The sequence below is a fragment of the Jaculus jaculus genome, chromosome 3 (assembly GCF_020740685.1).
Source record: "Jaculus jaculus isolate mJacJac1 chromosome 3, mJacJac1.mat.Y.cur, whole genome shotgun sequence".
Taxonomy (NCBI): Eukaryota; Metazoa; Chordata; class Mammalia; order Rodentia; family Dipodidae; genus Jaculus; species Jaculus jaculus.
The window spans coordinates 129,315,413-129,340,286 of NC_059104.1; the positions used below are offsets into that span (position 1 = coordinate 129,315,413).

At 41.4% G+C, this 24,874-nt stretch overlaps 2 pseudogenes; both read right to left on the minus strand.

Moving 5' to 3' along the window:
- Window positions 1-1,882: 1,882 nt before the first annotated feature.
- On the minus strand, window positions 1,883-3,002 carry LOC123459471 (annotated as a pseudogene).
- A 3,732-nt stretch (window positions 3,003-6,734) lies between these two features.
- Window positions 6,735-23,897, minus strand: LOC101596629 (annotated as a pseudogene).
- Between the last annotated feature and the right edge of the window lie 977 nt (window positions 23,898-24,874).

The following is a 24,874-nucleotide window of genomic DNA, read 5'->3' on the forward strand; positions in this document are numbered from 1 at the left end:
CTTTCCCTAAAATCTGCAAGCCAAAATAAATCCTTTCTTCCCCCAAAGCTGCTCTTGGTTGGGTGATTTCTGCCAGCAATGTGAACCTGGCTGCAACAGTAACATTGGTACCAAGGAGTAGGATTGCTGCTAGACACCTAACTGTGAGGCTTTGGCCTTTTGGAGCTTATTTTCAAGAGGAATGTGGAAGGATTTGAAAATTTGGCCTAAAAGAAACCTTGCAGTGCTGTAAGTGCAGCTTGATGCATTCTTCTGGTCAGAGTTGCAAGACCTGAATGCAGTAAGAACTATGGACTGTGAGGTTTAGACTGTGAGGTTTGGCTTATGAAGGTGAGAACTTTCCCTGGACTAGGCTAGAAGCAGTTTGTGTGAGAGGCTTGCTGTTATGGTCATGTCCTGAGAACTTATGCATTCTGTAGAAACGGACTGATATGAGCAGAAGGATAAGGCACAGAAATGAAATCTTTGGGCTGAAACTTCTGCCCCTTCTTTTGAGATAGGGCTAGCTGACCTGCACTGGGGCAAGAGGAAGAATGTGGACTCTTTTGAAGGGACCTGAGTGCTCAAGAAGTGCTCTGTTCTTCAAACTCTGCTTTATTCCCCCTGAATTTACAAATTGGCACCCTACCTGGTATTGTGGAATGTAAGAAATGCAGGACAGAGAGTGTCATTGAGTTTGCAATGAGGTCTTGTGTTTGGGAAATGGCCATGGGCAGTGTGAGTGTGAAGCAGGTTTGATGATGCCTGCATGGAGACCCGATGGTCCCATGAAGATGAACTGTAGCTTGTAGTGGAAACCCAGTGGAGATGCTGGTATGAGATGGCTGCCAAGGAATGCTGCCTACCCCAGATGAAGTTTTCCAGGACTGTAAGTATCCTAGCTGTAGGGGTGAATTGAAACACCAGAGACTTATTACTTTTTAGAATTATTAGACTTGGAGATTTGTCATTGATTAGAGTTGTTGGACCCAGCGCTACAGAGTTTTATGTTTGCTCTGTTTAAATCTTGTATTGGTTGAATATTTCTTTTTTTTTCAATTTTTTTTAAAGTATCAATTTATGGGGGCAGGGTCAGAACATGGTGGTTTGGCTCAGATGTCCCACATAAACTTTGGTGTTCTGGATGCTAAGTTTCCCAGCTGATGGCAATTGGAAATTAAAGCCTCCTGGAGGTGGTATATTTCTGGAGGCAGGCTTATGGATGTTATAGCCAGGTTCCCTATGCCAATGTTGGCACAGTCTCCTGTTCCTGCTGCCCATCTGATGTTGGCTAGGGGGTGATGTCCACCCTCTGCTCATGCCATCATTTTCCCCTGCCATCATGGAGCTACCCTTCAAGTCTGTAAGCCAAAATAAATTTATTTATCCCCAAACTACTCTTGGTCAGGTGATTCTTGCCAGCAATGCGAACCTGACTGCAACAGGACCTGAGGCAAAGTTTTGTGATAAGGGCTTGACCCTATTGAAGTAAGGTAGAAGACTTTTAGGACTTTGAGTGAGGAAGTAACTATGAAAAAGGTCCTCTTAGCCAGGTGTGGAGGTGCATGCTTTTAATCCCAGCACTTGGGAAGCAGAGGTAAGAGGATCATCATGAGTTCAAGGCTAAGACTACATAGTGAATTCCAGGTCAGCCTGGACAAAAGTGAGACCCTACCTCAACAAAAGAAAAAAAAAAAAAAAAAAGGAAAGGGTCCTCTTGAGGGTAGCACTTGGGAAGCCTATCTTCATCACTGACTGTAGGTGCCACAGGTCACTTTTGCCAATCTTATAGTCTGGCTTTGCTGGCAGGAGACATGGGAGCCCTGGGTAGGGGACAGCAGCCTTGTCTTCCCCTGAGCTGGGAGAATATTGGTCTCTGTGTGTAGCTGGATATGCATTTGGTTCACTTGCTAGACCTTGCCAGCCCTGAGTGAGACATCCTCACTCTGTGGTAACTTTAAGGTGGAAGGGTCTGAATCTTGGACAATCTTGTTCTGGTCAGATGCATAGCTGAGATGTGCTGCAGAAACAGTTTGGGTGTCAACATATGCATCATTGATCTGGCTGTACACACAAAAGCTTTACCTGACAGGAATATTGTATCTGAAACCAGAAAGTACAGTCTTCTAAAAGTAAGTCTATGTCTAAGCTAGTTAGTAACTCTGCCTTACAGCCTGCATCATCTGCAGAGATGAGCAATGGTGGAAGCAGCCAAGAGCCCTAATCACACAGAGCCACACAGGGAATAAGGAAGTTCTTTATGCAGGTAAGCGGAGATGTGGAAGTGAAGACCCCATTCACTGAAGGTGGTGGTTTGATTCAGGTGTCCTCCATAAACTTATGTGTTTTCAATGTTATGTTCCCAACTGATGGAGATTTGGGAACTCATACCTCCTGGAGGTGGTGTATTGCTGGGGATGGGCTTATGGGTGTTATAGCCAGTTTCCCCATGCCAGTGCTTGGCGCACTTTTCTGTTCCTGTTGTCCATCTGATGTTGGCCAGGGGGTGTTGTCTACCCTCTGCTCATGCCATCATTTCCCCCCAACATCGTGGAGCTTTTCCTCAAGTTTGTAAGCCAAAATAGACCCTTTTTCCCAATAAGCTGCTCTTGGCTGGGTATTTCGTGGCAGTAATGCAAACCTGATTGCAACAATGAGTTTCTTAAAGCCACACACAATTTAAACTTTCACTCAGGGAAACAGTAAGAGGGGCAAGCTTGAATTTGGAGATGGACCATGTTCTTCAAAGGAGTGGCCATTCATTGGAGCAGACAGTGAAGATTATCTTGCAATGTGTCAAATTATAAACAGTTCTTGACAACAATTAATAAAGTGAGGTGCTCCTGAGCAAAAGTGTTCAGATTACAGGCCATGGTTAATAAATCAATATTTTGAAAAGTTATTTTTAAACTCACTTCAACGGCCCTAGCAAATCTTCAGACTCCCCAAGACCTGTCCATTATGCAGAAATCCTGTTTTATTGGAACCCTAATCTAATGAGCAGCAACATCTACTGTTAACATTGTGATGCACATTGGAATGTCTTCAGTTTTTGAAGCCCAGTGATTTTAAGTCAACCAGAAGCTTTCATTCCCAACTACAGGAGTGGTTTCCCCGTGGTGCCTTCCAGCACCTCTGTCTCAGCTGGCTCAGTGGCCCAGACACTGCGCTTATTTGCTCACTTCCTCTTCTGCTCACTCACCCACTTGCTCCAGGCTCCATACTCAGTCACCCTTATTGATAAGTTTTGTAAGTATGTTCTTCAGGAGGATTGGTCTATAAGTATTTTTGTTGTTGGATCTCTATCAGGTTGTGCTATTGGTATAAATCTAGGTTTATAGAAAGGGTTTGTAAATGTCCCCTACTTTTCTACCTTATGGAATAATTTGAAAAGCACTGGTTTTATGTTTGGTAGGTGTGGTGGTTTGATTCTAGTGTCCCCCATAAGCTTAGGTGTTGTGACTGCTAGGTCCTGAGCTGTGCAGTCATGTTCACATTGCTGGCAGAAATCACTCAACCAAGAGCAGCTTGTGGAAAAAAGGTTGACTTTGGCTTACAGACTCGAGGGGGGAGTTCCACCATGGCAGAAAAAACAATGGCATGAGCAGAGGATAGACATCACGTCCTGGCCAACATCAGGTAGATAACAGCAACAGGAGAGTGACAAGAGGAAACTGGCTATAACACCCATAAGCCTGCCCCCAACAATACACCCTAGTATTCATTCACTTTGTGTGGTTGAGGTGTGCTGGGTTCCACAGCCTCCCTTGTAGTGAGACACTACTCCAATCTGTATACTACCCCTCAAGCCTGGGATGCCACTGTCTCACTCCAGACTAGGCCATGCCATTATCACCATGTAGTTGGCTTCTCCAGGCCTGTGCATCCTGCTCTTATTTACCTCTGGACCAAACTCTACCAGCTTCCACCAGTACATAATGTGCTTCCCTCCTCTGTTCCTTTCTATGAATAAGTAACCACATTCTTCAGGAGGCCTGATGACAATTTGTACCTAGTAATGAGTTTATACTGATCACAGGGTAGTTACTTGATCAGTTTCCCTGTGCACCCCCCCCATCTCAGTTTGTTCCTTCAATAACGTCTCACTATGTTACTCAGGCTGCCCTTAAACTTATGATTCTCTTGCCTTAACCTCAAAATGATGGAATTATTACATGTGTAACCACAGTATTGCTCAATATTTCACATGTTGTCAATTTTTTTCTCTATCTTCCTATTTGTGCTTCATTTTAAACTATTAAAAAGTGACTTTCAGATATTATAAGACTTAATTGCTTTAGCATATATCTCCTAAATAAAGAATATTTGAGGGCTGGAAAGATTGCTCAGTGGTTAAAGTGCTTGTCTGCAATGCCTAACAACCTCGGTTTAATTCCCCGCTACCCATGTAAAGCCAAATGCACAAAGTGGTGCATGTGTCTAGACTTAACTTGCAGTGGCTAGAGATCCTAGTGTGTCCATTTTCTCTCTCTCTCTCTCTCTCTCCTTCTAACTGCCTCTTTCTCTCTCTCTTCCTCTGTCTGTCAAATTAATTAATTAATTAATTAAATATTTAGTATATTGGACTGTTTTGTTACAAGGACCAAATGACACAACTGCTCTTTTAAGGCAATAAATTCAAAATGTACAATGCATTTTGTATACAAACGCAAATGTATGGATACAGATAACCAAGGGTGACTGTAGGCAGTCCCTAAACCATTCCTTCCAAAGGATCTGGGCCTTTCTTTTCAAGAGCAAATTCTTGTACTGTAGGTAGGGCATGGTTTATCTTGTACAAGGACAAATTAGTCACCTTTAGTTATGTGGTAAGACTGTGTGTGTGTGTGTGTGTGTGTGTGTGTGTGATAACCACTTTGCTATTTAAGTGTATACTTAAGTGGCAGCAAGTACCATTCATTTAAAAAATAGCATTTACTAATTTCCATCTCAAGAATTCTTTTCACCTTGCAAAACTGATGTGTGCATTTAATAATAACTCTGTATTCCCTTTCCCCAGTCTCTGGAAAACACTATTATTCTTTCTTTGTCTCTCTCTTTCTCTGAATTTCAGGGCTCTAGTAACTTCATACAAGTGGAATCATTTAGCATTTATGGATTTTGAGTGTATACCCCCACAGGCCCCAGTATTTTTATCAAGATTGAGCTCACAACTTGAGTCTTCAGTGGCCTGCTGCAGGGTATGTCACTAGGGTGAATCTTACCTCCAGCCCTAAGGTATATCCAGAGCAGTTTGAGATCTGGCTATTTGTGCTTGCTGGTTGTTTTGGTGATACCTCTCTGATATGGATCTATGGAAGTAAGCCAGCTTTTTCCTCTATGATGAAGCTTCCCCTGGACTTTGTAAGCCTGAAATAAACCCTTTCCTCTCATCAGCTGTTTCTGGTTGAGTTTGTAACTGCAACAGCACTTATCATATTGTGGTCTGTCACTTAGCACAATGACCTCAAGGTTTCTTTATGTTTCAGTATGTGATGATTTAATCAAGTATATTTGAGCTTGATTATTTAAAGCATGCCTTTTTTGAGCCTCAATCATATTCCATTTTATGTATACACCATATTTTGTTTACCCATTCCTCCACTGATGGACACTTGAGTTTACTCATCCTTTTGTTTTCTGTTAATTATTCTGCTAATCATGGGTATTAGATGCTAGTTCAAGCCCCTGCAGCCAATTTTTTTTAGATGCATAACAAGAAGTAGACTGGCTAAATCATATGATTATTCTATGTTTAATTTTTAGGGACAATAATAACTTTTAAGGAAAGCAATATAAAACTATAGTGAAAGTTCTAAAGTTTTAAATGTTTATAAATATACAAATTACAGTTAAGGCCACCTGCAAAACTGATGAAACTTCATTTCTATATTGGCAACTTTTCTGATAGCAATGACACGATATCAGACAGAAAACCATGAAGGGAAGGATTTATTTTGGTTTGCACTTTTAGTTTATAGACATGGCAAGGAGGCTTGAAGCATGAAGTAGCTGGTCAAATGGCATGCATGATCAGGAAGCAGGTTCAGTCAAGTGTCCATTTACAGCATCAAAATAAATTTTGGCTTGGCTAGAGAGCATATTCTGAAGAATTGGTTAGCTGCTTTTGACCAATGCAATTAGATATCTAAAAGAGTGGGAGAAGGGAAGGAGCCCATCAAATTAAAGCTACTTTCCCACTAAAAAATAAAATACGAACACACATACCCCTGCAGCTAAGCCTGATAACTACCTTCATTCACAGTGTTTTATACTTAAACCATGATATGGGAGAAATAAATGAAAGCAGGGAGCCACTGTTTTTAAATGTTTTACAATAATCCTTTACAGCAGGGAATTAGTACAAGACATAGATTTGCTAATGTGCATAAGTCACCAAAGGACTGAAGACACCTTGGCTTTATTCTGTAATGTTTCTAAGACTGTGTTCATTAAGCGCAAACAAAAAAGGAAGAAGAGGGCTGGAGAGATGGCTTAGTGGTTAAGCGCTTGCCTGTGAAGCCTAAGGACCCCGGTTCAAGGCTCGGTTCCCCAGGTCCCACGTTAGCCAGATGCACAAGGGGGTGCACGCGTCTGGAGTTCGTTTGCAGAGGCTGGAAGCCCTGGCGGGCCCATTCTCTCTCTCTCCCTCTCTCTGTCTTTCTCTCTGTGTCTATCGCTCTCAAATAAATAAATAAAAAATTAAAAAAAAAGGAAGAAGAACAGAAGTATGCATTCTTAATGACCAGATCAGCTTAAATATTGTTCATGGCATATAGCATAGTACATGATCTTGCTGTTTGTATGGCTTGGGCTTGGTTGGTCTTCCACTACTCTGCTACATCATTTGCTAACAAGTCATTTGGATTAAAGCCTGGATCCATAGCAGAACTGTGTGGATCTACAGTGTGGGCAGCCACTTATCTTTCAAGAAATGGAAACATGTTCTTCCCAACTTGTCTATGTTCAGATGATAAATTTTGTTCACCAACTTTACATGCTGCTATTGGGTATTCTTCTGGAAGGGATAGTACAAATTTAAAAGGGTAGTCCTGGGGGCCAGCAATGACCACATGAAAATAACCAGTGTTGCTCTCATCTGGTTCTGCTTTAATGCCAGGAACTGGTTCTGCCAGCAAACTCTGGGTTTCTTTGATAATCCTGCAGGGCAGCCTGGCATCTTGTCAGATTCTGAGTTTGGCCTGTACTCTTGTCTCCAGCTCCACTGGCTTCCCAAGTTCTCCTTTTTATACAGTCTAGGATCTTAGCCTGTGGAATGATGCTGCCCACATTTAGGGTGTGTTTTCTCACCTCAAATTACCTAATCAAGAAAAATCCCTCACACACTTACCAAAGATTTGTTTCAATGGTGATCCTAAATCTTGTCAAATTGATGACTGAGATTAGCCATCACTGTTGCCAAGACTCTCATCTCAGTGGATCACTATGAAATCCTCATGGGGGCCTACATGAACACTTAAAGTGGACCAGGTCTGCAGGGGACAGGTGAACACAGTGAATTATAAGAACCAATATAACAGTTGATAAAATCATGCCTCAAAGCTGCCAAATACTGCAAGATAAATTCCAGAGAGATTTCATTAACAGGGAAAAGGTGGTAAATTTTATACGTTGGCCCATTTATACTAACTCGAAGAAATCACCCTGCCCTGAGGATACAGAGTGCCCTTCTGTATGTTATGCTCGACGTCTGAATCAAGGAAACCATGCAGCAAGTCAGAAACTGGGACTGGCTCTTTTCTCATTTCTTTTCTTTTCTTTTCTTTTCTTTTCTTTTCTTTTCTTTTCTTTTCTTTTCTTTTCTTTTCTTTTCTTTTCTTTTCTTTTCTTTCCTTCCCTTTCCTTCCCTTTCCTTCCCTTCCCTTCCCTTTCTTTCCTTTCCTTTCCTTTCCTTTCCTTTCCTTTCCTTTCCTTTCCTTTCCTTTCCTTTCCTTTCCTTTCCTTTCCTTTCCTTTCCTTTCCTTTCCTTTCTTCCTTTTGTGTTTGTTCTGTCTTTTTCTCTCTCATTTTCTTTCCTTCGATCTATCTTTCTTTTAACTTTTACACTTTTCTAAAATGCCAGAAGTCTGAGGAGAGTTTGACCTTTGGTAGTGGTAGTAAAATGAGATGTGAAGAAGGAGAAAAAGAAAGAGGAGCAAAAAGAGGAGGATCAAGAGAAAGAAGAATGAGGAGACAGAGGAAAGGAAGAGAGATGGATGACAACCAGCAGCTAAGCAATCAGTGAGCTGCTCCACACATGCTTCCTCATCTGGGCCCCTGCTGCCAGTAAATATTGGAGGAGTCACTTAACAGCTTGGCAGGAACACACCGCACACTGGGCAGTCCTTCCCAGTGGCCTGCCATGGGCCCTGGGACATGAAAACAGCAGAGGAAAGCCAGCGCGCCAACTCTGCTTCAGGCTGCAGAAAGGAGGTGAGCCTTTGCTCCATCAGTAGGACTGCAGAGGGACACAGAGCTTTCCTGAGATCAGGACCCCACCTAAGAATGTGAAGTTCTGAAACATTCTCTAGACAGAGAACTGTTTCTGAGAATACCAATTCACAACTGACAACAGAAAGCACTAATCCAGCCCTTACTGACTGAAAAGAATGGTATCTACCACCCAAGTCCTCAACAGCACACAGACCCCACTGTCCCAGGTGACAGTCAGCCAGCACCCACATGGTTTCCCTCAACAGTCTCTATGCACAGTCCCTTGCCACCACATGCCATGTTGACAGCAGCTAAGGTCCCAGGAGGAGCTCCTGTTTGCACAGATGGTACAACCACAAGGCCATTTACACACAACCTTTCCTGCCATATGGAGCCAGCAAGAGAGAGCCAGATGGGTTCCTGCTTCAACAAAATCAGACATGCATGATCCTAAAGATTCTTCTCTCCTCACCTCTTGACAGTTCATGTTCCCATCTGCCTTGCTAACCATCACAGTAAGGAAGGTGAGGTCTAGAGCATCCACAGCTCACTCCCATGAGAACCAGAGGCCACAGAAGCAGGGATAGTGTGGGTCCTGATCCCACTATGCCTCCTCCTTTCTGCTTTTAGCTCTCCTTCCCAACAACCTGGCTCTGCAGCCACATGAAACCCTTTCTTACCTACTGGCCCAACCAAAAATGAGGCTTTATGCAGAGGTCATCTACTTGATGCCATTCTTTGGTTTCAACATCTCCCAAAAGGCCCTCATGTAGAAAATAAGGCACACAATTGTGTTTAATTATAGTCTTGATCATTTAAACTGCCTTTTCATGTTGTCTCAATGACCAAAAGTCAAAATTCTTTGCAAATGTACTGGTTTCTCCATTAGGGTCAGGCTTCAGAAACAAGGGACCTCTGCTTTTTTCCTTCATTTATTTTGCTTCATGACACAGCACATCAGTATTCTATATAGCAGCAGATGCGTCTCATCTGAACAACACCTTCTATGCCATGATAGTGGTATGGATGGAAACATGACTATGAAGGACTCAGTAGAAAAGAAACATTGAGGAAAATGTATGTCTTTTGTTGAAGGAGGGCCCCTATTCAAAGATCTGGAGCTACAAATTGCCTCAACTTGACATGATGAGATTTGAGTGTGTTACAAGGCTGTCTCTAAAAAGATTCATAAAATTCTCCTACAAACCACAATTTATTACCTATAACTGATTTTGGATCATTCTAAGGTACCTATAGAGATTCTAGCTTCTAAGATTCCTAGACTTATTACATAGAAAAATACTATATTTACAAAAGAGAAAAATGCTAAAGTGTTCAATGTTTTGGTTTAGTAATCCATGAGCCAAAACTGATACTGACTTCACATATAAGCACAAATGTCTTTTTAATATTTTTCTCTAGCTGTAAAAGTTAGAGTTTCCAGAAAGAGCAGTTTTCATGATTTAGACCAACCTCTGTTCTGAGAAAATGTGAAATTATCTAGATGATGGTACTAGCATCACAGAGCTAACAAGGGAGTACAGAATTATAAGACCACATTTTGAATGAGATCTAGGAAAAGTAAGCTGGAATCCAAGTTAATTTTGCCCTGAAGATTTTTCTGTAAACAAAGGAACAGCAGGAAAACTGAAAACAAGTTGAGAGGAATCAGTCAAATGCTCAGGCCCCTGAAATTGGCCATGGGCAATCTGCAGTCATAGAAAGCTAGCAGCTCATGGGCCAACATTATTAAGTGAGGCAGCCACAAACAAGCCATCCTACGCTTGCAACCTAGTCTTGAATTGTGACCTAGAAAACATCTATCTTTAAACTTGGACTTGGGCAAACCTAACTATGTGCTTGTCTGGTTTTAGATCTGTAATGCTTCACCCCCAAGCTCATGTATTGAAGGCGTGGTCTCCAAAGCAGCAGTGGTCTGGCCAATGGATTAATCCATTGGTGGACTCACATCTTAATGGACTAGTGTGAGGTGGTAGAAAATTTAGGAGGCAGGGCCTAGTTGGAGGAAGTAGTATATGGGTTAGTATGCCCTTGAAAGAGACATTTTTACCCCCACCTCCTTTCTTTTCCTCCTTCCATACTTCCTGCTTTCCATAAGGAGAGCAGCTTTGCTTTACCATGTGTTTCCACCATGATGTTCTTTCTGCCTTGCCCCAGGCCCAGAAACAATGGAGCCAAGTGAACATGAACTGAAACCTCTGACACTGCAAGCCAAAGAAAATCCTTGGATTTATTTTCTTCAGATATTTTGTCACAGTGATGGAAAACTGGGAAACACAATGATGCACCCAGCTCCTGAAGTCCAGGTTCTTTAAGGCTGGTCTCTAGATTGACATGATGTGGAGTAGGTGGAATCTTAGAGATGGAGCTTTTGAGAGGTTCTTGGGCTGTGAGGGGTATGTACTCAAAAGGGATTGTGGGACCCTAGACCTTTCTTTTGCTTCTTGGCCAAGAGGTTTTGTGTTGCCAAACTCTTCCCATGATGTGATGAGGTAAACCCCGCACAGACTGGAACTTTTAAAATTATGCGTCAAAAATAAACATTTTCTCTTTTAAGTCAATCATCTTAGTGTCTCATTATAGAAAGCTAACTTACATCAACAAATAGGAAAAATATGCTAGCTACTATGAAAAGGACTACTACCTGAAAATCAGCTTCAGGATTATTACTAAGGGGGAAAAGGTAACAAAAGTTTATAGCATATCATCATTTATCTAAATCAGATTACATAGGTGACAGACAGATGGATTGGAGATAGATAAAAGAAAGATAGGTGATTGACATGACACATTGCTCTTGTTTGAGTTGTTCATGGTAGTGATAATCCATATGTTTCTGAGAACTCTGAATCAGCAAATTAGACCCAATGTTCCCAGGAAAAAAATAGCATCAGATTGCTGTGAATCTCCAATCATATTTTTATTGCCTCATTTTTTGAGGCAAGCACAATAGACTGGCTTTAAAAATATTATTTTATCCATCTTTGTAGCCCTGGTCTTTTCTTTTTTATGAGAGACAATGAGAGTGTGTGTGTGTGAGAGAGAACTGGCACTCCAGTGCCTCCAGCCACTGTAATTGAACTCCAGATTCACCAAACTTGTGTGCATGTTCAACCTTGTACATGCATCATCCTGTGCATCTGGCTTACGTGGGATCTGGCAAGTTGAACATGGGACTTGGGCTTCGCAGACAAGTGCCTTAACTGCTAAACAATTTCCCCAGCCCTCCAATCACATTTTTATCATCCAACCAGCCCATACACTTGTTTTAAAGAACATTGTTGAGCACAAATTTTTATTAAAAATTAGTTGCATGGTCTTTGAATGAACTGAAGCCAAAGCCAGAGACTGTGATAAGCCACTTGTGATTTACAGATTTGATTGTCAATATCCATAGATAATAAGCTGGTCTAGTCAATGTCAAGCCCTGCTCTGTGTCATAACTTCTTTCTTGTTCAATGCACAGAGAAGTTAAGGAGTTTTCCTGAGAAACCTAATGACCCCTGTTCAATTCCCCAGTAGTCACATAAAGCCAGATACACAAAGTGACACATATATCTAGAGTTCAATTGCAGTGGCTAGTGGCCTTGTCATGCCCACATTCTCTCTCCTCCCCACCCTCTCTCTCTCTCTCTCTCTCTTTTTCTCTTTTCTTATAAATAACTAAATAAAAATAAATTTAAAAACTATTTAAAATTTCTTTTTGTCCTGTCAACCTGGAGGACCTGCGTCACATACCTCAACTGCAACTTAAGTAGTCTTTATGCCACCTTGCTCTTTGAAATACCCCTACCTGCCAGCAATAGATCAGAAGTGACCATTCTCCAAGGTAGCATGACTGTACATTTCTTTGGCTTTCACACTCACAGCAATCCTTTTCATCATGCTTCCTCACTGTCCTCATCAGCTCATGAACCTGCAAACTTAGCCAATGTCTATCTTTTCCATGGCTTCATCACACACTGCAGACATTGTACTCTCCAGAGAAGGCTCATGTACAGAATGATGGATTCTTTCTTCCTTTCCCTGGATGCATTCTAGCTGTGGGCTCACTAACATTGACCTTACTATAAACAGTACTGCCCCCATTCCTCAGTGAAGCTTATCTCACACATGAATTTTCTACTTGAGCAAACACCATAAACATCTTACACTTAGGAATACTGGACAGCATTTCAACATTGTCATGCTTTGGCTCTTGATTGGCACCCAAAGTTGCATGTGTCAAAGGCTTGATTTATAGCACATGGAGTATTGTGAGGTGGTGTTGCAGTCAAGTTCACATTGCTGGAAGAAGTCACCTGACCAGGAGCAGCTTTTGGGGGAAAATGGGTTTATTTTGTCTTACAGACTTGGGCAGTGGTGGTGGGGGGGAGCTCCATGATGGCAGGGGGAAATAATGGCATGAGCAGAGTGTGGACATCACCCCCTGGCCAACATAAGGTAGACCATAGCCACAAGAGAGTGTGCCAAAAACTAGCAAGAGGAAACTGGCTGTAATACCCATAAGCCCACCCCCAACAATACATTGCCTCCAGAAGGGGTTAATTCCCAAATCTCCGTCAGCTGGGAACCTAGCATTCAGAACACCTAAGTTTACGGGGACACCTGAATCAAACCCCCACAGGAGGTGAGGTATAGTATGAAGAATATGTAATTAGAAGGATCTCCCAGTCCCTTCCCTTCTCTCTCTCTCTCTCTCTCTCTCTCATCTCATAGCTTCACGTGTTTGTGATTAAGTCTCATACTTAATTCCCAGCTGTTGGAGCCTTTGGAACATGGAGCTTGCTGGAGGAGATGTGTTGCTAGGAGCAGGCCTTGGATCATTATGCCCTGTTCAGATGCAATCCCCAGCTATCTTCTCTTGCCATGCTTCCCCAGCTACAATAAAACATCCACTTAAAACTGTAAGCAGGAAATAAACATTTTCCTTCTGGAAGCTGTTTCTAGTTGGATGTTTTGCTCTGGTAACAAGAAGACAACTAATAACTAAAGATAATAGTGAAAACTGGAGTTCCTGCTGCAATAAAACTGACCGTGAGCTTTTTAGCCTTTTGGAACTAGTTTGCTGGTGAACATGGAATAATTGGACTAAAGAAGCAGAGCTTCATGGGATGTTCTGATGAGAATCTGGATGATCAAAATACAGAACCGAATGATGTGAGAGATACAAAGTTTGGCACAGAAGGAATAGGGTTTTAGGACCTAAGTCCAGAGATTGTGGCCATAGCATCTATGACTGAGATAAACCCTTCTTATTGGCTTGACATCTTAAAAATATTATTTCTAGCCAGGCGTGGTGGCGCACGCCTTTAATCCCAGCACTCGGGAGGCAGAGGTAGGAGGATCGCCGTGAGTTCAAGGCCACCCTGAGACTACATAGTGAATTCCAGGTCAGCCTGAGCCAGAGTGAGACCCTACCCTGAAAAACCAAAAAAAAAAAAAATTATTTCTTTATTCATTTATTTATTTGCAGACACAGAGAGAGAATTAGAGGAAGAGAGAGAGAGAGAGAGAATGGATGTTCCAGGGCCTCTGGCCATTACAAACTCCAGATACATGTAACACTTTGAGCACCTGGAGTACTGAAGGTACTGAGGAATTGAACCCAGGCCATCAGATTTTGCAAGCAAATGCCTTTAACCATTGAGCAATCTCTCCAGTCCCTGGCTTGACTTTTTGTTTAGTTTTGTTTTGTTTTTCAAGATAGGGTTTTACTTGAACTCAGGCTGACCTGGAATTCACTACGTATTTTCAGGCTGGCCTCAAACTCATGGCTATCCTCCTACCTCTTCCTCCCGAGTGCTGGGATTAAAGTCATGTGCCACCATGCCTGGCTCCTGGCTTGACTTTTGATTGCAGGATCAAGTAACTCTTCATTCCTTGAAATAGAATAAATCTTCTAATAAGCTGAGCAGAAGACATTGATTTTATAGACATAGAAGAGCTGAAAAAAAAAAACTGAAAGAAAGCAAGGAGCATTTGAGGCTACTTTCCTTGTAAAGTGGGGTTAGGGAAACATAACCATATAAAAATAACTGGTCACCATAAGGTTGCCTTTTGCATGTGTATGTGAGAAGTTCAGCAGAAGGAGACTGGCTTGCCTCAACAATTTCAGTATGACCTCCCTTTCCTGATGCCTTAGGAAGAATAAAGGAATAAAGGATAGATAACAACTTAGTTTCATTCATGCAGTGGTAACTTTAACACAAGAGCCTCCATTTTGATCTTTAGTCTGGCCTTGGGACACAGTGCAGGGGCTTAATTCAAAACAGTGGCATCCTACAAAGTTTGTTTGACACAACCAATATAATCTTATATTTTAAATGGAAAAAATCCTACCATTTTCATGCAGTGGGTAATGGAATGTAATAATGTCCTTTTGTGGGTTCTAAGCAGAGAGAAAAGCTTAGACACAATGCTACTGGCAGCAGATAGAAACAAGCACGAGCTGTAGGTCACAGCGACAAGTTCTGAATAGAAACCTGACATCCAAAAATGTACAGCTTTGGCCATAAAAGCCTAACTATTTTCCAAAGTACTCTGGGATGGGTCTTGCTCACGCCCACATTGGCCTATTCTGGGGATATTTTAAATATGAGCATTGGCATCAGCCCCTGAGCTTCAGAAATATAAGCTGGTTCCTCTAATCTGTCACTGTCTCTGGATCACTGTCAAATCTGTGTTCTAGAGAGTCTAATTGCTCTTCCGATGGTCCTTAGTGTGAACCGAGGTTCAGGACTTTTTAAATATATTTTTATTTTTTTTTTTATTGATTGATTAAACGGAGAAAGAGGGAGAAAGAGAGAATGGGCATGTCAGGGCTTCCAGCCGCTGCAAATGAACTCCAGACACATATACCCCTTGTGCATCTGGCTCACCTGGGTTCTGGGGAATCAAACCTGGGTCCTTTGGCTTGGCAGGAAAACACCTTAACCATTAAGCCATCTCTGCAGCCTGGGAACAGAACTTTTTAAATAAAGATTTCAAAGGTGTGCCTCTTGAAATGTGCACTGGCTGGGTTGAACCTCTCTGCTCTCCCAAAAGACAATGTGAATTCCACCCCCTCCCTTAGTGTATTAGGCCCCTTCCACAGATGTCTGACAGTTTTCAGGTCTATGCATAGGTCAGAGTCCAAGATTTCTGCCTCTTCCCATATGACCACTGGCTCTGATGTAAGCATTATATACTCAGTTCTTCTGAGTGGATGTTCCGCAGGGAGCATGCAGAAACCTCTTTTGAAATTTTCCTGTATATCTTTCTTTCTCACTTAGCTTCAAAAAATATGTGTACACAGTAGGAATGTCACTTAAAATGAGCAAGATTATGTGAGATGCCCTAAAACTAACATGATGTAGTGGGGATGGAGTAAAATTGAAGACCATCAAAATCACCCTTGTGTCTCCAACACTGATACTGTTCCTTTTATTTCCCCACTAGCTCACTGTCCACACATTGGCTGTGTGTCGTCATTCTGTCATGCAAGAGACAGTTTGGTGGTCCTCACTCTCCCTGAAGTCTGAAGTCCTTGGAAATGAAAAAAAGGATGGGCATGTCAGCTCTTGCATCCTCTCTGAGATTACTACTGCTTAGGAATACACAGGCACCTCCAGCTTCTGCTCATCTTATCTAAAGTCACAGAAGCACTATAAGTCCTTTACATCTGTCAAACTAAATAACAAAGAGATCCTCAAAAGATTAATTAACTTCACTCTGGAGTAGCCTTGTTATGGGAATATGTATGCCATAGTAAACTAATTGTGTGTACATCCAAGAAGGTTGAGGCAAGAGGAAGATTTTGTTAGCAAAAGGGAGAAATTCAAGTTGCTTGGATACAGAATTCATTGGTCTTGGAGACCTGAGGAAGGGGCTGGTATCAACTCATTGGTGGAGGTTCTGTTGCTGGGCAAATGTTCTATCAAAAGTATCTTATCTCAATTGCTTCAGACTTGATGATTGCTGCAGTCTCGAAGAATGTTATGGGCCTGGGGAGATGGCTCAGTGGTTAAGCATGCTTCCTGTGCAAATATGAGGGCCTCAGGAAGCCTGTGACCACTAGAGTTTGAATCTCCAGATCCCACATAATCATCTGGGCATGGCCACATACACCTTTAACCCCAATCCTGTAGGGGAGCAGAGACCTGAGAATCCTCAGAGCCCTGCAAACTCCAGAATCAGTAAAGAGACTCTGGCTCAAAACAAGTTCTGGGCAGAAGAATAATGAATTAGGTCACCCAACATTGAGCTCAAACCATATAGGCAAGAGCCCCCTGCCACAGTCAAGTATATGGGGCATGACACCACACCATACCATATATATACCATACCTCACCATACACAGACAAAGAATGATAAGGGTACATTTTGTAACAGAAATCTGTGCATTTCATGGAGACAGAAGATATGCAGAGCATGGGAAGTTCAGTTCAGTAGAGAGAATTCTTGAAAGGATTTTAGAAAGCCCTTAAGACAGTGCTTACCTCAGACAGGCAGACTTAACTACCTGTTATATTATTTTGCTGTTGTTGCACAGTGTGCAGAAGCCACAACTCCCCCTCTCCAAGATGCTGGAGCCATGGATTTGGCAGTTACACACCCTCAAGTGAAGAGAAAATGAACCCACATCACACTCAAGAGGTGCTGACCTTCTGTAGGATAATTGAGACCCAAAGGTGTCCAAAGGCATCACAAGTGAGAAGTACCTGTTGATGGCCTGGTGGATAAAAAATTCCAGTTCAGGTGTGTTGACACACTTGATCCTTGTCTCTCTTGGTCAACAGTCTATCTGGGAGAGTCATACAATAAATCATTATATGAAATAATGTCAGGCTACTGGATAATTGAAATAAATATTGAATTATCCAGGCTAATAAGTCATTATATGAATAATGTCAGGTGATGAATGCATTCTGTACACTCTGGGAGCTCCTTAGTGCTGAGTGATTTGGAGTCTTCCTCCTTCTCATCTTCCTTTTTTGTGGTGCTTGAGTTTGTCCCCAGAGCTTTGCCCATGCTAGGCAAGCACTCTTCATCCAAGCTCTATACCCAATTTCCCATTTTTTAAAATTAATTTTATTTATTTGCAAGCAGAGAGAGAGAGAGACTGACAGAGAGAGAATGTGTGCTCCAGGGCCTCTAGCCACTGCAAGTGAACTCTAGATGCATGTGTCCTTTTGTGCATCTGGCTTTACATGGGTAATGGGGAATCAAACTCAGGTCATTAGGTATTGCATTAGGTTAACCACTGAGCAATCTCTCCAGCCCAATTCCTCATTTTTTATTATGTCTTAGGAAGATCAAGTTCTTCTTGGACTACTTTTGAAAGAGCTCATGGGAACTTCTGAAGATATAGTAAGGAGTTTTTGAGCTCTTAGGACCGCAATAGCTATACATTCAGCTGGCAAAAGAACTGGGTAACGAGGATGTGACAGGTTGAAATGGAACTTCTGTGGAGGAAGCCAATCCACACTTCTGTTCCTAGAGCAGAGCCCGCTGTCTCTGAGGCCATCAGAGGTTTATGGGAGGTGGATAGTGGTAATAACCCTGATCCTGGAACACTCAAGGGCATGCTCTTCAGGCATCCACCACTGTTTTCCATGGAGGAGTGATGATAGTAATTTAAAGGACTCTAAGAGATGCCTCCCTCATGCAGTTTGGGAGTTGGAATGATCACATGGGAAGTAGCCCTCTGAGGCTGGGAGCACCCATAAGAAAGACACTGACATATCCCTGAGAGATGCCTCATGAGTGTGGGTGCCCAAAGATCAAGCATCAATAGAAAACATCTGATAAGCTCTCAGGGCAGAGGGTAGAGGGTTTTGGCAGAGCCCAGAATGATATCCACTCACATGCACACTGAGAATTTGCTCCATGTGAAAACTCAGATATGGTGAGAAACTGAGTTTTCCAAAAGTAGACATGTTCTTGATTTGAACTCTTTACAGCTTTTTCATGCCACTTTCTTACCAGATTAAAAGTCTCATGATGACAAAGCTACCTGCTTTCTAATCTGCTGTTTCATCCATAACCTACTTCAATATTTATTTCAATTATCCAGTAGTCAGCAGGAAATCGGGAATGTATTTCAATTGAATTGAAACTTGTGCTGTAAGCCATCTAAATGTATTTCAGACTGTGGTTCACTGCAGGTCCCAGGCTTTCTCTTCTCAGTTTGCCATCACAAGAAAGTCATTGCCCTGATGTGACTGTTGTTGTCACAGAGACTCTGAAGGCCATTAATGGAGCCACCTGTTGGTGTATTTCTGTTGTCCTTCTGTAAAAATAAAATGAGCAGTACTCCTGGGATGAAGCATCTGTCTCTGTTGCAGACAGATAATAGCTTCCTTGCCTGGCACCAGCAGGTAGTCATGTAATAAAACATCTTTAGAATCTCAAATGAGGGATAGTAAAACCTGACACACTTTTCCTTTGGCTGAGGGGCATACCACAAAAGTAACATAATACTGATTGCAGAAATAAAGAAAGGGTTACTGAAAGACATTCCAAAAAGGTATCAAAAAGGTGCCTTTATTGTTTTTCCCCTTAAGCCTTGCATTTATCATCAAATTTTACATTTTTGTTACATATAAACATTAGTGTGGTACTGTGTGAGGAAGTGGCGTGGAGCCCTGGGGTCTCCCATCACAGAGCCCTCTTTTAGACATTCCCCCAATACTAAAGCACAACACCACAGCATGTCCAGAAAAGCCTCAGTGGTCTGAGAAAAGCCGATAGGGGTGAATGCCAATTCCAAGGTGCAGCAGGTTGGTGTCACCAAATGTTCATGGTGGACAGATGAGTATTAGATGCCAAGATGCCCCATTAACTAGGAGTCACTGAAACTTTGGAAAGTGAAACTACAGATAGGGGAGAACTACTATGTTTAATTTTTAACCAAGTAGTATATGTAGAAAGTCAACATTGTTTAACATGTTTCCCTCATGGGTCTGGCCACCAATTCCCCTCTCTCTAAAACTATTGTTGCCACCAGTGTTGTGAACTAAATTTTGTCTTTCCTAAAAAATACATATTGTCATTCTAATCTCCAGTATTTGATTATAACCCTACTTAGAGATAGGACCATATACATCAGAGGTAATCATGTTAAAATGAAGTCATTAGACTGGGCTTCAATCTAAACTTGTCTCTGTAAAAATTGAAAATTTGAACACAGATATACACCTGGAGGGATGACCCAGGGAGGAGATGCCCATTCACAAGCCATGGAGGGAAGCCTTGGGAGAACCAGGCCTACTGACATCTTGATCTCAAGCTTCTAGATTTCAGAATTGTGAAACAATATGTTTCTATTGTTTGAATCACCAAGCCATGGGACTGTTACCAGCAGACATAGCTAAGGACGATGTGGCCAGTTGCTACAGTAAATGCAGATCCACAGATCTTTCCTTTCTTTACTCACTTGGAACTCTGCTGTGTTAATGTTTTTTTTTTTTCCCCATGCTTTTTCCACATTAAAAAAATCTTAACATAAAGAAAGGTAATATTTCTGGGGAAAGGAAAATTAGAAGGGGTAAGGAACATGGAGGAAGGCAGTTAGTGAAGGTATGAATTAGATCAAAATGTAACAACATGTAAGTATGAAAATGTCATAATGAAACACAATTCATATGCCTACCTTTAATTTAAATTTTTGTAGCATTATTTTCCGACCCATAACAGTTCTAAAAAACAATAAAGAAAAAGAATGATAATGCTTCTGGCTTTATTTTTTTATTTTTATTTTTTGTTACTTTTTATTTATTTATTTGAGAGTGACAGAGAAAGAGGCAGATAGAGAGAGAGAGAGAGAGAGAGAGAGGGAGAGGGAGGGAGGAAATGGGTGCGCCAGGACCTCCAGCCACTGCAAACAAAGTCCAGACACATACGCCCCCTTGTGCATCTGGCTAACGTGGGTCCTGGGGAATTAAGCCTCGAACCGGGGTCCTTAGGCTTCACAGGTAAGCGCTTAATTGCTAAGCCATCTCTCCAGCCCAGGCTTTATTTTTTTTATTAATTAGTTTTGTATTCAGTGGATACAGTCAAGTTGGTACCATTGTTAGCCTCTTCCCTGTCCTTCCTCCTCCCTCAGCCTCTCTTTGTTGAGGTACATGGGTCATGCATTGTGGAGCTAGCCCTCAGTATGGGTGGGAGATAATGCCTCTGTGTATCATGACTCAACATGTGGCTCTGACATTCTTTCCGCCCCCTCCTCCACAAATTCCCCTGAGCCATGTTGGTTTCATTTTATATCTACTTCAGTGATGAGATGTTGGGAGCCTCTGTGTCTCTGGATATCTGATTTTGTAGGAGTTGATTGTTCTCTGTGTCGATTTCCTTCACCCTTGTGCTGGTACCAGGTTCACCAAGAAAGCAGCACCCTTGCTTGTTTTGCCTATTATTCTTAGTTTCATCTGGGGCCCTTTTAAGGTATGATGGGGTGGTTCCCTCCTTAGGATCTGAAAAAGAGAAGCAGATTCTCCAACAGAGAGTAAAGTTAGCACCAGATAAATGGCATAACCCTTATTTTTTAGAGAGAATTTAATAGGTATAGGCCCTCTTATAGCCCCTGATTGGTGGTAGTTTGATAATGGAGAGCAGGCTCATTTTTGGATATGGTTCTGACTTGTTTCCCAGCTCCAGCTATGGGTTCCATTCCACTGAGCAGACCAGTTAGCCAAATCAAGAGCATTTGGTTTCCCACCATGGCTATACACCACTATTGCACTTATGTGAGCATCACAACAGGTTATTTGCTGCTAAGTAGGTTAGACCATGAGTTGCTTGGGCAGATATTGGTCATTTTCCCCCAGTCACCCATGCAGCACCTTCTGGCATTAGATGTGCTGAATGTCTGGGGACTGACTCTCTTCCAGCTTGCAGCCATGTCACTCCATGTTACGTGTCAACCACATGTGGTGTCTTCAGCAGTAGAGTCTTACCACTAGTGTTTGGTAGGTCATTAAGTACTCTGACAGAAATCTGTCATTATTTTAGGAAAACTTGTAGGTTGCTCTGATCAAAAGCTCACTGTGGATAACCAGCCGCTGGTACTGGGAGTTACTGGTCAGTGCCCACTAAGAGAAGGAAGAAAAAGATAACTAATATAAATGAGTTAGAGAGAAGAGAGAGAGAGAAGATGTAGAAGATTAAAGTCAGTCTTCATTGTAACCTCTCCAGTGCCTTGAGACTCAGGTGTTCCCTTCTAAGGGCCTGGTGAAGGTTCAACCATTTGGTCTGCCTTTTAGGAAGTAGAATTTTATGCTTTATTGACAGTTGTAGGCTAATATTTTTCATTTTAAAGTTTTGATTTGGTATATATTACAGGGGAATAACATATTTTAGTCTAGGCCCAAGAAAGTTAAATAATGATACAATTAGCTAGCTTCTAGATTTACAAAAGCAGTATAAAGGGGCTGGGTAGATGGTTTGGTGATTAAAGGTGTTTGCTTGATAAACCTTACAGCCCAGGTTCAATTCCAAAGCCACACACCTAAGCCAGATTCAAAAAGTGATATTTGATGTTCATTTGAAATGGCAAGAGGTCCTGATGCACTCATATACACACTCAAAACAAATAAGCAAAAAGTAGTTAAACTTTTTTTAAAAAAAGTACAAAAATGTGTTCATGAAAGAGAAAAAAAGGCTAGACACTTGCTCTAGCAGTGAAAAAGTATGATGGGGAAATCTTGCGGGACTTTTACAATAATCAAGGTTTTGTTACCAAACTTACCTAGTAATCCATGTCTTGCACTTTGCCAGCACACACTAACAGTTAAGATTTGAAAGTGCTAGATGTACCTAAGTATTAATAAAGCAGTAAAGAATATTATTTTTTGAGAAAATACTAACAATTGTGTCCTATCAGTTCATATGGAATATTGTATCCCTTTACACACATGCACAATTCTCATCTAATGGTTATTTGCCTTAAAGCCAGTGGATGAGTGTGTTTATCACCTTTCCACCACTGTGACAAAATTAATTGGTAATTACAGGGAGGAGGTTCATCTTGGTGCTCACAGAGGTTTCAGCACATGGTGGGGTGGCCCATCACTTTTGGCCTGCTGTGAGGCAGCACCTTGCAGGGGTAGCAGAAGGCAGAAGAAGCTGCTGTCTGCATAGTGCCTTTAAGCAAAGGGAAAAAGAGGAAGAGGTTGTAGCCTCCTATCTCCAATGACCTAGCTTCCGCTTACTAGGTTCCACCTCTTAAGGGTTTCTCCACCTCCTAATAGATCCACCATAGGGATCAAGCTCTTAACAGTATTCACTACGTTACATTAATTCATTGAGTTGGTGGCCTAACTTCTTGTTATTTTATATTGCTATAAGTATTTATGAAATATGTTTTAGTGCTACCCCAGCTATATTGCATAGATTCTAAGTCACCTGAGTTTTACATAGAACATTTCATAAATGTTGTCCTTATTTTATTATGTCTTCTTTACTTAATATCAGAAATAGTCTTTAAAACAATTACTTGTAAAATATTATTCATATTTAACACCCTCTATTGTGTTGGCTAATCTCATCAAACTAATGGAATTTAGAATCACCATAGAAACAAACCTCTGGCTATGTCTGTGAGGAATTTTCTAGATTGGGTTATCTGAGATGGGAAGATATACCCTAAATGTAAGTGACACCATTTCCTGGGCTGAGGTCCTGGACTTAATATAAATGAAAAAGTGAGCTGAGCAGTAGCATTCACCTGTCTGCTTCCTGAAGTCAGATACAAAGTGACCAGTTCCTTCAAGCTCTTGCTTCCATGCCTTCCCCACTATGATAGATTACAGCCTTGAACTGTAAACCAAAATAAAACTGCCTCCCAAAGTGGATTTTTTCAGGTATTTTGTTATAGTGATGAGAAAGGTAACAATACAGTTACCATTGGTTGAAGTTCAAGAATCCCCAGTACATTTTAATGTGAGCAAAAGAAAAGTAAATCTAGGATGAAAAAAATCACAATTGATCTGTTATTCTATTATTTGCATTAAAATTACTTTAGATGTAATCTAGAAATTTCCTGCAACACTAGAAAATGGCAGATATGGTTAATTATGTGCCAATGTGACTAGCCTAAGGAATGCCCAGGTGACTGCTTAAACTTAATTTCTGGGTATGTCTATTGTGAATGCTTGTTGGAGATTAGGACTGATATTTTTGGAATGTGTGAAGGGCCACTATCCAATTCTAAGGGCCCAAAGAGAACAAAGAAGGCCTAGGAGGGTGATTATCTCTTCTTGAGCTGTACTTTCCATCTGTTCCTGCCCTCAGACATGAGATGACATGACTCGCTGGCTTTCTTTCAGAAAAGGAACTTATTTCCAGGTCTCCAGCTTTCAGACATAAGATCAACAGACATCTGCGCGAGCTGTCATATACACATGAGCCTACTTCTCACAGTTGCTTTGTCTACCATTGATATCTACCCATCCATTTATCTCTCTTTCTACTTACCTATCCATTACCTAGCATATGACTAATACAATGAAACTAAATCTTTCACGGGGCTGAGGAGATGACTCAGACAATAAAGTGCTTATACCCAACTCTGAGTCCCTTAGGTTGGATCCCCAGACCCCACATAGAAAAGCCAGAAGCTGTGGCAAGCTTCTGCGATTCAGCTGTGGTTATGACAAGAAGGGGGCCAGAAACAGAATTTTTCAGACACTTACAAATGGATTAGAGTGAAAAATAAGAGGCTGTGGAAAATGATTGTGGACCCCAAAATTGTTCTCTGACCTTCACACTAGCTGTGGCATGTATAGACCTCTACTTACACATGAACATACCATATATACACACGAAATAAATTAATTTAAAAACATAAGAAAATATTTTCAGAAAGAGCCTTTATTTCTCATTTCCTCTTTTACTGTTAAGTGTAGAGACAAAGGTTGTCATAGGGTCATTTTAATAAATAGGATTTTCTGCCTTCACAATTTCCTCACCCAATCTTCAATTTGTCAATTTGGTGATATTATAGTATCACAAGGAGTTTAGTACATAAGGAGTTTCTGATATGCTTCATATCTGCCTTTACTCTTTTCTGAAAAAAAATGAAGGAAAGTCTTAGTAAAATTATAATTCTGTAGAGTAAATTTGTTCTGTGGTTAGTGTAACAATTATTGTGGATAACAAAAAGATAGGAGACATTAAGCTGAACCAGGATACATTGCCTAGAACATATGCTGTTCTTTGGGCTTCTCTGCGTGGCTCTGGCTTTCATAGAAGCACAGCTTTACCTGACCACTCTAGAGAACCTACCCATTTAACAGGTGGGATGTGATGAGGGAAACATCAATGTCAACCTAAGCATAACTGGTGATGTCCAGCCAGCAGCTTCTAATCATGTCACTGTTGTCTGCAGATAAAGAGGCATGCTCAGAAGCCTGTGGCAGGACCCTGGTGTTGGCAGAGCCACATTTCAAGAAAAGCAAAT